General features: G+C 43.9%; 1 protein-coding gene across 4 annotated transcripts in view; it reads left to right on the top strand.

Moving 5' to 3' along the window:
• Positions 1-814: 814 nt before the first annotated feature.
• Positions 815-10,750, top strand: part of TMEM108 (transmembrane protein 108) — a 329,320-nt gene continuing 319,384 nt past the window's right edge. For 2 of the 4 annotated variants that reach the window (XM_025375579.1, XM_025375578.1), the window contains exons 1-2: positions 815-962; positions 8,759-8,877. The gene's annotated coding sequence lies outside the window, so the exon portion shown is untranslated. The remainder of the gene's footprint in view (positions 963-8,758; positions 8,878-10,750) is intronic. The other 2 variants (XM_025375582.1, XM_025375581.1) reach the window with 1 other exon arrangement.

The following is a 10,750-nucleotide window of genomic DNA, read 5'->3' as shown; positions in this document are numbered from 1 at the left end:
TGCCTGGATGTTTACCACACATGCTTCTTTCTGAGCTAGCCTGTGTAGTTCTACAACAGACTGTTACATTTTGAGAAGCAGGGACCACTTATAACACTTCTCTGGCCAAGAGTCTGGCACCGCGCCACTCAGACATACACACCCAACCCTTTAGGATTAACGTAGACACAGTGTTCTCTTCCATGGCCATTCCGTCTCCACTTCCGGCTCCACACTCCAGTCACCAAGTTGGCATGATTGCTGCTCCATAGTCCAAGGGTGGGTAATGTGGGGGGGGATTAAACACACCTTCCGTCAGCTGGTGCCCAAACTGTAAGCATAACCAGGACAACCCAAGTAGCCAGTCACAGGAATGTTTCTCATCAGTGGAAGGACAAGAAAGGTGCAACTTTCAAATTACTTGGAACTGGGGCTACAGCCATTACTTTCGGACAGGTGCAATTCAAAGCGTGATCCTCCGACCAAGAACATCGTCATCGCCACCTAGGAGCTTATTAGAAATGCAGGAACTCAGGTCCCCATCCCAGACTTTCTGGATCAAAATCCGCATTTTAACAAGATAGTCAAGTGATTCTTATTTATATTATAATTTGAGAAGTCAATTGATCTGGTAATTGATCAACTGACTGCCACTCAGCCCCCCAAAACAGAGACTCAACCCTTTATGCCACCTCACACCCGCTCCGCTAGGTAGCAACCGAACCCCCAGGGACATCGTAGCGGGCGCTGCCGAGGGCAATTTGGTGATTGGCTGGTCTCACCACGTGACTGGAGCTGAGCCTTCTGTGCGACCGGATTGGCTGTTCCAGACGCTGACGGACAAGGCCGGGGCGGGCTAGAGCCCAGTCGGAGAGGCGCGCGCGGGGGCCCGAGGGGCTAAGGCGCGAGTGCGCGAGAGCGCGTGCGCGAGTGGTGGGGCTTTCTCCTGAGCCGTCGGAGGGAGCTGGAGCGCTTCTCCCGAGGTAAGCGGCGCTGCGGGCGGCCCCCAGTCCCTCCCATGCTGGGTCCCGGCAAGCGGGTTAGGCAGGGCTGGGCGGGGCGCGGGGAGGTGTGGGGTCAGCTTGCCCCGGGAGCCCAGCTTCGGGGAGGATGCAGTCCCAGTTGCCTTGGTTTCCCTTTTTCTATCCTCTCAGGCACCTTCCCATCCTCCCCACTGCGGTGACGGGTCTGCCCGAGGGGAGTTGCCCACCTGGCAGCCCTGCCTTCGCCTTTGTTTCCCGCCCGGAGGGTTGCTGGCATGAACCCCCTCCCCAGGTGGAGGGTGCGGGTGATGGGGCGCGGGCGTCAGGGGCGCTGGACCTGGATTGGGGCCGAGGAGGAGGCGGCTTTAATGCAGGGGGACTTGTCACATGGGAGAACGAAGAAGAAATGTAGTGTCACTTTGGCCAGCCCGTGGGACTCGAACTAATCCCGCGGCCGCGAGCGAAACCGAATTTCTAGCGCAGCTGTGCGAAGAGCCCTCCTGCCTAGGTGCGGGCGGCCTCGCCGGGAACGGAACCCCCGTGCTGCCCGGGAGGTTGCTTTGCCCGCTGGACCTGGAGGTTTTCACCCCAGAGTTTCAGCGAAATTGAACGCTTTGAGCCTGCTGGAGGAATCCAGAGATTCGTTCAGAGGCTATTTTTTTTTTCTTTTTTTTTTCTAAGCAGTTGGGCACCGGTGGAGCCGGTCTAAATGAGAGGCTACAAAAAGGAATTTCAGATACAGCGAAACTGATGACTGGTAAATGGTGAGGAGGGAAATGCCTGCAGTGAACTGCAGACCAGACCATCACACTGAGATTCTTCCTTAAGAAGATAAGGTTTTTTTCAGAGGAAGAGTTGTAGTTTCTGTAAACAGGTTTTCCTGGGGGTGCCCAGGAGGGTAATTACTTATTTTCAGCATGTTGCTGGGTTGTGGGGAAAGGGAAGGCAGGGTCTAAACTACACCTACTCAGACCTCCTTAATTCTTTGAAAAGTGTGTGCTTGATGAAGACCATTTCGCTGCCAAAAGAGGTTTGTATGGGAGTCCGGGGGAGATGGATTGTTGCCTTTAAATCATACTTTAAAAAGGGGAAGGTGTGTCCAGGAACTTAAGAGCAGGTTGAGCTGTGCAAGGTATTCCCTGCCTCTCCTCCATTTTCCCAGACAGCTCATAGGCAAAAAAAAAAAGTCCCTTCAATTTTCCACGGGTTAACTTCTTGATTTGTTGAATACACCTGGTAATCGACTCCGTAAGAAATGGTTCAACTAACTCATTATGAAGATATTACTGTGTTCTGGAGTTTCCATGTAATTCATTCAGATCTCTTTCTGGTATGAGATGGGCAAGGGTCTCACTACCTTGTCCCTTGGGGACATCCTGATACCTTCAAAGCCCTTTATAGCTCTTAACATTTCCTGTACAACATCATGTTTCTTTAGGAAACGACCTGATTTCAAACCTCTAAAACACACCCCATGCCTGTGAAATGTCTACACTTGCTAATAAATCAGTTTACTAGGCAAGATAAATATTTTTTTAAGAGGAAACACCTAAATTTGTTAAGGGGATCAAATTCAGGTTTATCAGCCACAGCAAATCAACTTTTGTCGGTTTTCTGAGATGAATGAAAGTAAAGAACAAGTTGTTGCAAAGCTCATTCAGAATATCACAAATGACCCTAGTGAAATATAGGTTGTCACCTGATAGACTGTCACACAAACCAAATTAGTGGGAATAATTTAAAACGTTATCAGAGTTTTCTTTTTTTTTTAGAGACAAAGTCTCACTCTGTCACCCAGGCTGGAGTGCAGTGGTACGATCTCGGCTCACTGTAACCTCTACCTCCTGGATTTGAACGATTCTCCTGCCTCAGCCTCCCGAGTAGCTGCGATTACAGGTGTGCGGCACCATGCCCTGCTAATTTTTGTATTTTTTAGTAAAGACTGGGTTTCAACAGATTGGCCAGGTTGGTCTCGAACTCCTGACCTCATGATCCACCTGCCTCAGCCTCTAAGAGTGCTAGGATTACAAGAGTGAGGCACCATGCCCGGCCAGAGATTTTTTTTTTTTTTAAGTGGCATGGAGTAGAGGGGAGAAAAGAATGCTGAGGGTAGGGTAGGTGGCATAGTATGCACTTCTATTTTCAGAGGAAAGAAACTCATCTTTGTTCCATAAACCACAGAGGGTATGCATTGTTTGTTTGGCCTGTGGAAGGGAGGCAGGGATTTTGAAAAGGTTGGGAAACACTGATTAGGTTATGCAAGGGACAACAAAAAGATTGACAGGCTTAGTCCATCTAGCAACATACTTCAGTGACCTATAGGACAAGGTTTTATTCTCTGATTCAATAAAAGCCCACTAGTGTTGCTTTCAAAGCAACAACAAAATCTTTTCCTTTCTGTCGTTTCTGTCCCCTGGGTCAGGGACGGGAAGGACAGAGAGTGAATGAGAGAGATTAGAGTCCGACCTGCATGCCTAAGCAGTAGTGTCCTTTGAGGCGGATCTGTGTCACGTTGTGTAAGTATAAGAGCCTTCATATTGAGAGGGATCTGAGCACCTTCCTTAGGACAGATACTGTAAGATACAGCTGGCTAACAGTGCCACAGGTGGGGGCACTGGGTGAGATCATCTCATAGGGAAGCATTGGGGAAAGAGGAGAGCCAGGAAATGTTTAATTCAGTAGGGCTCTGCTGCCTGCTTTTGGATCCTTGAGGAGGCATTTCAAGGCAGAGCTGCCTCATTGGCTAGCCTGGCTGGCTTTATGTGGCTTCCAGAGGACCTACCATTCACACGATGAAAGCTCCTGTGGTAGTTACGTGTCTCAGGTTGTAAGCATCAGTTACGCTTGTAATGTGCTTGAGAAAAGAAGGGCTCTCAAAGACCTAAATCTAGGCTGCCGTTCCTTCAGGTTCTTGGCTGGTGTCACCTCCAAGGCTCCCGGAAAACAAGTTGTACCCTCCTTACCAGTAGATGGCACTGCTGCCTCTGGGAATTCCTGGAGGAGCTGAACTATGGAGCTGGCAAATCAGCAGTGTGTGTAGCCTCTAGTCAGAAAATTTTGAAAGGCTATGTCAGCCCTCAAACAAAATCTCAAGGAAAATAGTTCTGAAAGCCGTAACTGTTTACATAAGGTAGGAATAATGTGTGTCATGGGGATTGAGGAATGGCTGTGATTACATTGACTGTACTTGCATGTTTCTGAAGGGAAAAGGCAGAGAGTAAACTGACAAGCATCATAGCATAGGCTTTAAATGCACCCGGCATACGTATCGTTGGTTAGTTAAACATAATAATCACGATTTCATGAAAGTTTCCAACAACTTCATCATTTCTAATTACTTGCGTGTGAAACTAGTCTACACACATGGATGGGACTATGGAAATGTACATGTGAATTTTAAACCTGAACAGTAGCTGGTAAGTGCATGCTCTGAAGATAGCAGTGAGAGTATCAGTAAAAATAATGCTGATAAAGTAGTCACTGTATTTCAGGGCTGTCCACAGAAGATAGGTCAAAATAATTCTTAATTCATTTCTTCTAAAACTTGAAAATTCCTAACAGATGTTTTTAGATTTTCTTAGTTAATGCTGACCTTTCAATATTACATTAGCAGTCCCAAACTTGTGCTTTGGTTTTAATGATGTTGTTAGTCAGGGTTAATTCATCCATCCACCTATTTTGAAATAACTGTTCTTTGTTCTCTAGCTGTTGTTTACTGTTCTTTGAGATGGGAAGGTTATAGTGTGTAATGAGGGCCCCAGCTTTGACTCTGCCTGAGGTATAGGATACTGCTTCTAGGTGCCATTACCCAGTCACCTGCTGCTTTATGTGGCTCCCATCCTATGGCTTAGGTTATCTGAGGTTTCTTTCTATCTCTGCAAGTGAACTGATGAGCTTATCTTTACTACCAATGCTGAATACTAAAATCCTGCTTGTGCTAGGTAGCGGTAGGCCCAAGAGTCCATTAATGCCACTTTATTATGTGACTAAAAATAAATCTATTCACCTTTCTGAACCTTACTTTTCTCACTTGTTCACTGAGATTGATGAGATAGTGGATGTCTCTTAAAATCTCTTCCAAGTCTAAAGTTCTATGGTTAGGTGATTCTCATAAGGTATTTCTGAAGACTCTAAAAATTATTTAGAAAATATATTCATACTGTGAGCTTAGAGCAAAAAGACGTCTTGCTAATGTTTCTTTCCAGAGAAATGGTTGTGCATTATGTTAGGATCCTAACTGTTCAGAGTAGGAAGAAACCCTTGAAGATTATTTAACTTAACCTTCTCAGTTTATAGAGAGTTCAATTCAGAGATGAGTGACTTGACTAAGGTAACAGAGCTAGTTAGTGGCAGAGAACTAGTTAGAGGACTAGGGTGCAAGCTCAGGACTCAATATAGTTTTCCCTTCTCCAATGCTGCTTTATTTCATCTGCCATCAGGCCACAGAATATGCTGTGTCTACAAGGCTGGGGCCAAGAAAATTTTCTGAGTAATTCCTTAATGTAGGGCCTTAAAGCAACAGCATGAATAGCTTTGAGTTTTGGCAGAAATTCAAGGTCAGGCTTCTCTTTGCAGCGCATTCTTTTCTTCACTGATTGATCGTGAGCATTTTTTACTGTGCATCTTTAGGCTTTAAAAACTTTTCTGCATATGCTGTTTCTTGTAAGGAAAAACTTTCATCATCCTAGAAGAATCATTCCTCAATCAGATGTTCTTAAGTTGGGTTCATGGACTCCCCAGCATCTCTCTGGATAGGAGAATCTTTCGTATAATTCACTTCCTTTGTAATCTTATGTGTTTTATCTTATACATTTCACACATAATTCTGAGAAGGGGGTCCTTAGGCTTCAAGAGACTACAAAAGAAGTCTGTGGCACACACACAAAAAATAGGGTAAGAATTCTGAGTTCTTGTCTGAGGAGCTGAAAAACATTAGGGTGGAAGAGTGTTAGGGGTAAGGTATGGGGTAAACTTATTGAAGTTCGTAAGAACATTTTTACCTTGTAACAAATTGCTCACTAAATGATGCTAATAGCATTTTACCCATCTTAATAATGTATATGCGAGTATTGATTTCCATTTATCATTCCTTCCTCAATAAGTACTCTGTCCTATTTTTAACAAAACATTTTCAAATTCATGTTGCTTTATTGGCAATGACACCCATACTAAGAGGCTCCCTTCTCCCCCAATCTGACTTGATTTCCAGATGTTCAGTTCCTTTCTAATTCATGACTTGGAGTTTTTGACTTCTGAGGTACTACACCTCATGTTCAACTCTAGGCTCCTAGGACCCACCATGATCCCAGAGATGCAAAATAATTTACATGCTAGGAATTTAAAAAACTCTTTAGGTTCCTTTATTTGTACCCGGGATTTACCACAGAAATTGCTGCTCCTCCTCGGCTAATCGTTTTCCTTTTCTATTTGCAATCCCAGATTCTCTGTTTTCCTAATTGTTTCCAAATAGGAGTGACTGGGAGTTTGTATAAATTGGAAATAAAAATCCTTGTTTAAAAATGCAAACTTTTTGAATTTTGAAGAACATTTGCTTGAAAATCTCTTGCTTTGTGTCTTGTGACACCTTGCCTGCTTTTGGTACCATAGTGACCCATGTTGGTGAATTCACCTGCTGGCACCTTTTTGGCTATGTATCTTTTTGGCCAAAGTAATATTTGTTCTTGCTTTAGTAGAAGAATAAAAATTACCTTTCCTTCTTTAGAAGGTGATAATTGGGTTTATGTAATAACCTAATTATGTTATGTAATGTCAAATTTCTGCATTCTAATCTCAGTATATTGCTGAGTTATTGTGAGATTTTGGGGGCATGATTGATTTCTCTGAGCTTGTTTCCTTGTTTGGAAAATAAGGGGAGAGAGTAGTGACTACTTTAATTGTTTCCTGTTCCAAAATCCTGTGACTCTAAGAAATTGTACCTGGTACCCAGACTAAACATATCCTAAAAAATGCTGCCTAGGGGCTGGGCATGGTGGCTCACGCCTGTAATCCCAGCACTTTGGGAGGCCAAGGCTGGCGGATCACGAGGTCAGGAGATCGAGACCATCCTGGCTAATATGGGAAAACTCCATCTCCGCTAAAAATACAAAAAATTAGCTGGGTGTGGTGGCGGGCGCCTGTAGTCCCAGCTACTTGGGAGGCTGAGGCAGGAGAATGGCGTAAACCCAGGAGGCGGAGCTTGCAGTGAGCCGAGATCACGCCACTGCACTCCAGCCTGGGTGATAGAGCGAGACACCGTCTCAAAAAAAAAAAAAAAAAAAAAATGCTGCCTAATTGGGTATTTATTTATAATCAATTAGTGCCAGGATAATAGTTCTTTATATCTGCAAATCATTTTATGGTTTTCAAAAATATTCTCTAATCCTTTATCTATTTTCTACTCAAAATGCCAAAGGACAGCAGCATGAGTGTTATGTGGGAGCTGGTTAGAAATACAGAATCTCTGGCTTCACCCATGACCTACTAAATTCGAACCTGCATTTTATCAAGATGCCTAGAGGATGCACATGCACCTTAAAGTCCAAGAAGTTGCTGGCTCGTGCCTGTACAACTGGTGCTTTGGGAGGCTGAGGCAGGGGGATTGCTTGAGGCCAGGAGTCTGAGACCACCCTGGATAACATAGTGAGACTCCATCACTATATACATTTAAGAAGAGATTAGCTGGGCATAATGGCACATTTCTATAGCCCTAACTACCCAGGAGGCTGAGGTGTGAGGAACACTGGAGCTGAGGAGTTTAAGGCTGCAGTGAGCTGTCATCACACAGTGTACTCTAGCCTGGGCAACAGAGTGAGACCCTATCTCTTAAAAAAAAATTCTGAAGTGCTGCTTTGTTTCATTTCAAGTCTTTTTTTTTTTTTTTGAGACGGAATCTCACTCTGTCGCCCAGGCTAAAGTGCAGTGGTGCGATCTCAGCTCACCGCAAGCTCTGCCTCCTGGGTTCACATCATTCTCCTGCCTCAGCCTCCCAAATAGCTGGAACTACAGGCGCCCGCCACCATGCCTGGCTAATTTTTTGTATTTTTTAATAGAGATGGGGTTTCACCTTGTTAGCCAGGATGGTCTTGATCTCCTGACCTCATGATCTGCCCACCTCGGACTCCCAAAGTGCTGGGATTACAGGCGTGAGCCCTCGTGCCCGGCCGATTTTGAGTCTATGAGAGAGGAACAGTATTTTACAGCTGAGGAAACTGAGACTCACAGTAGTTGAGTAACTAAGTCAAGGTTACTGTGCTAGTGTCTCACTCAGAACCCTCTACTCTAAACTTAATGCTGTCTTCGTGATTGGGCTGGAGTCACTTTTGTATGATGAAGTCTGGTCACTGCCCTGCAGCCCATAAGGTTAAGTGTGACTGTGTAATTGAGTTTTAGCCAACCAACAGAATGTGATGGAAGTGGAAAAGTATTGTGATCCACTTCTAGGAAAAAAAGCACAGAGAATGCGTATGGAAGTTTCTTCATACTGTTTTCCATTCTTAGCTGACTGGAATGGAGAGAACCCATAGGGCAACCTTGGAAATTATGTTTTAAACATAGCAGGACTTTTCTCAGCCTGGGTACCTGGATCACTGCATTAGGTCCACCCCACTGACATGTTCAACTGTCCAGTATGCATACATGAATCAGAAATAAACTTTTATTGAACTTGAGCTATTATACATGTTTGAGTCTATGTGGTAAGCACTTAGTGTACTCTCGTATTCACTTCAACAGTGACTTGGGACTTGAAGTTGTGGATCCTTTGGCCTAATGCATTTTTTAATTTTCATCTTTGCCAGTTGGTGATAGATTGGTGGTCATCCAACATGCAGAAATGAATGGGCAGTGAAAAGCAGCAGAGCCGATGGGTCATGAGGATGTAAGTGCGTTTGAAGGCTTCCATACCCTCTACTCCAGGGTAAGGCAAAGGCATTCTCTGCCATTGTTCTTCTTGTTTTTCCAATTCATAGAGGCTCTTGTCTCACCTGTCTCTTGGAGTCGGTGCAATATGACGCCCTGTCTGTGAAAGGCTCCTAAAAGCCTTTATTGATTCAACTCATAGGTACCATGCAAAGCAGCAGTTATGAAGACAAAACCATGACAATGGTGATGGGATGGAATCTATGCAAGGAAATATTTCAAAACAGGAATTTTTAGTGAGTTCGTATAGGGCGTGATTTATATGGGAGGGGCTGTTGAGCCCTCTTGAAATGCGCTGTAGAGATGGGAACCAGGCCTGATTATCATTTCCTTATAGCCACGTCATATGTTAGGTCTGGTAGCTTCTATTTCCCTCACCTACCACCTTCCTTCTTCATTGATTACTCTGCTTAACTTTTTCTTCATTAATCACTTTTTTAGTGAAGGAAATAACTTCTCAAAGTGTTGAAAATTCCAGATTTGGTGGATAATAGCACTGGCAAAGCACGTGGTTTTGCCTGTTCCATTTTATTTTATCCAGCATCACTGGAAGTCACATGCCCATTCATGCCTCATCTATTTGCAGTCCCTCATACAATGCGTGTGGTCACTGGCAACGTTATAACCAAAACTGGCTTTGAATTTTCACTTGTGCTGTAGATTTTTGAGACCAGAAGGAGAAATCCACTGTTTGATGTGGAAAGGACATCACATCCTTTCTGAGCTCTCCAACTTCTAGAGCTTAAACTAAAACCAGACTCCTTGAAGAGAAAATTATGATTCATATAAATTGAAGAAAAGCTGAGGATGGTTAGGAACGAGGGATAGGAGGTTAAAGAAACATACTTAGCTGAAAACTGAAGGGTTCTTTTAAGCAGTTTGGCTCAATACTGCTGAACATTTGCTAGATAGTGTCCCATTATCCAGGCTCAGACAGAGGGCACCCAGAAAAGGCTGTTATCTTTAGGTGCCTCATGTGGCTCAGTAATGAGTACAATTTACTGAACAAAATAGACAATTAGAGGATGGAGATCTCTGGAGATTCTAATAAATGTACATCATTATTGCTTTAAAGTGATGCACATGCTTGGAGATAAAGCAAAGAAAGGGCAGCTGCAAAGTACGTCAGGAGAAGAGTCCAGGTGAGCAGCCAGATGCCGACTATAACTCAGCACCTGGAGGTTGCTAAGAAAAGGAGCTGGTTTTAGTTAGATTTTCTCATTAAAAGAAAGGAGCTGGTCTTTGCTAACTTTGCTCAATTTCCTCTATATCCTATATATCCTCTATTTTAAAGGTAACTAAAAAGTGTAGCATGTCAGAAATAGCACTTGGCTGGTATGTTTCTGTGTAAATACTATACAAGGACTACATTGTGGAGGGTGCCATTCTTTAATTATTGATTTGGGGCCAAATAAAGTAATGCTAGAGATGCCAGTGGACCAGATTTAGTTTCTCAACCTTGCACTATTTATTGACACTTTGAGCCAGGCAATTCTTGTGTGGAGTGTCCTGTGCATTGTAGGATGTTCAGCAGTGTTTTTGACCTCCACCCACAAAATGCCAGAATCTCCCTCCCTGATTGTGACAATCAGAAATGTCTCCAGACATTGCCAGATGTCCCCTGGAGAGCAGAATTGCCCCTTGTTGAGAAACACTGCTGAAGGGATAGAGTGATTTAATCTTGCTCTGAAGTTCTGTGGTATCGAATTTTAATCATTTAACTTCATTTTGTTTCACTTTCCCTATCTGTAAAATATACACACATAAATAGCTAAATAGTCTAATGAAGTAATGTACATAGTACTGTGTGACTCCTTGGGGACTCTGTCAATTCTAAGAAGCGATACTCGTCTTCCCTAATTTCTAGGACC

Source organism: Theropithecus gelada, chromosome 2 (genome assembly GCF_003255815.1).
Source record: "Theropithecus gelada isolate Dixy chromosome 2, Tgel_1.0, whole genome shotgun sequence".
NCBI classification, from domain to species: Eukaryota; Metazoa; Chordata; class Mammalia; order Primates; family Cercopithecidae; genus Theropithecus; species Theropithecus gelada.
The sequence above is the reverse complement of the archived record's forward strand: the minus strand, read 5'-3'. Positions and strand labels throughout refer to the sequence as shown.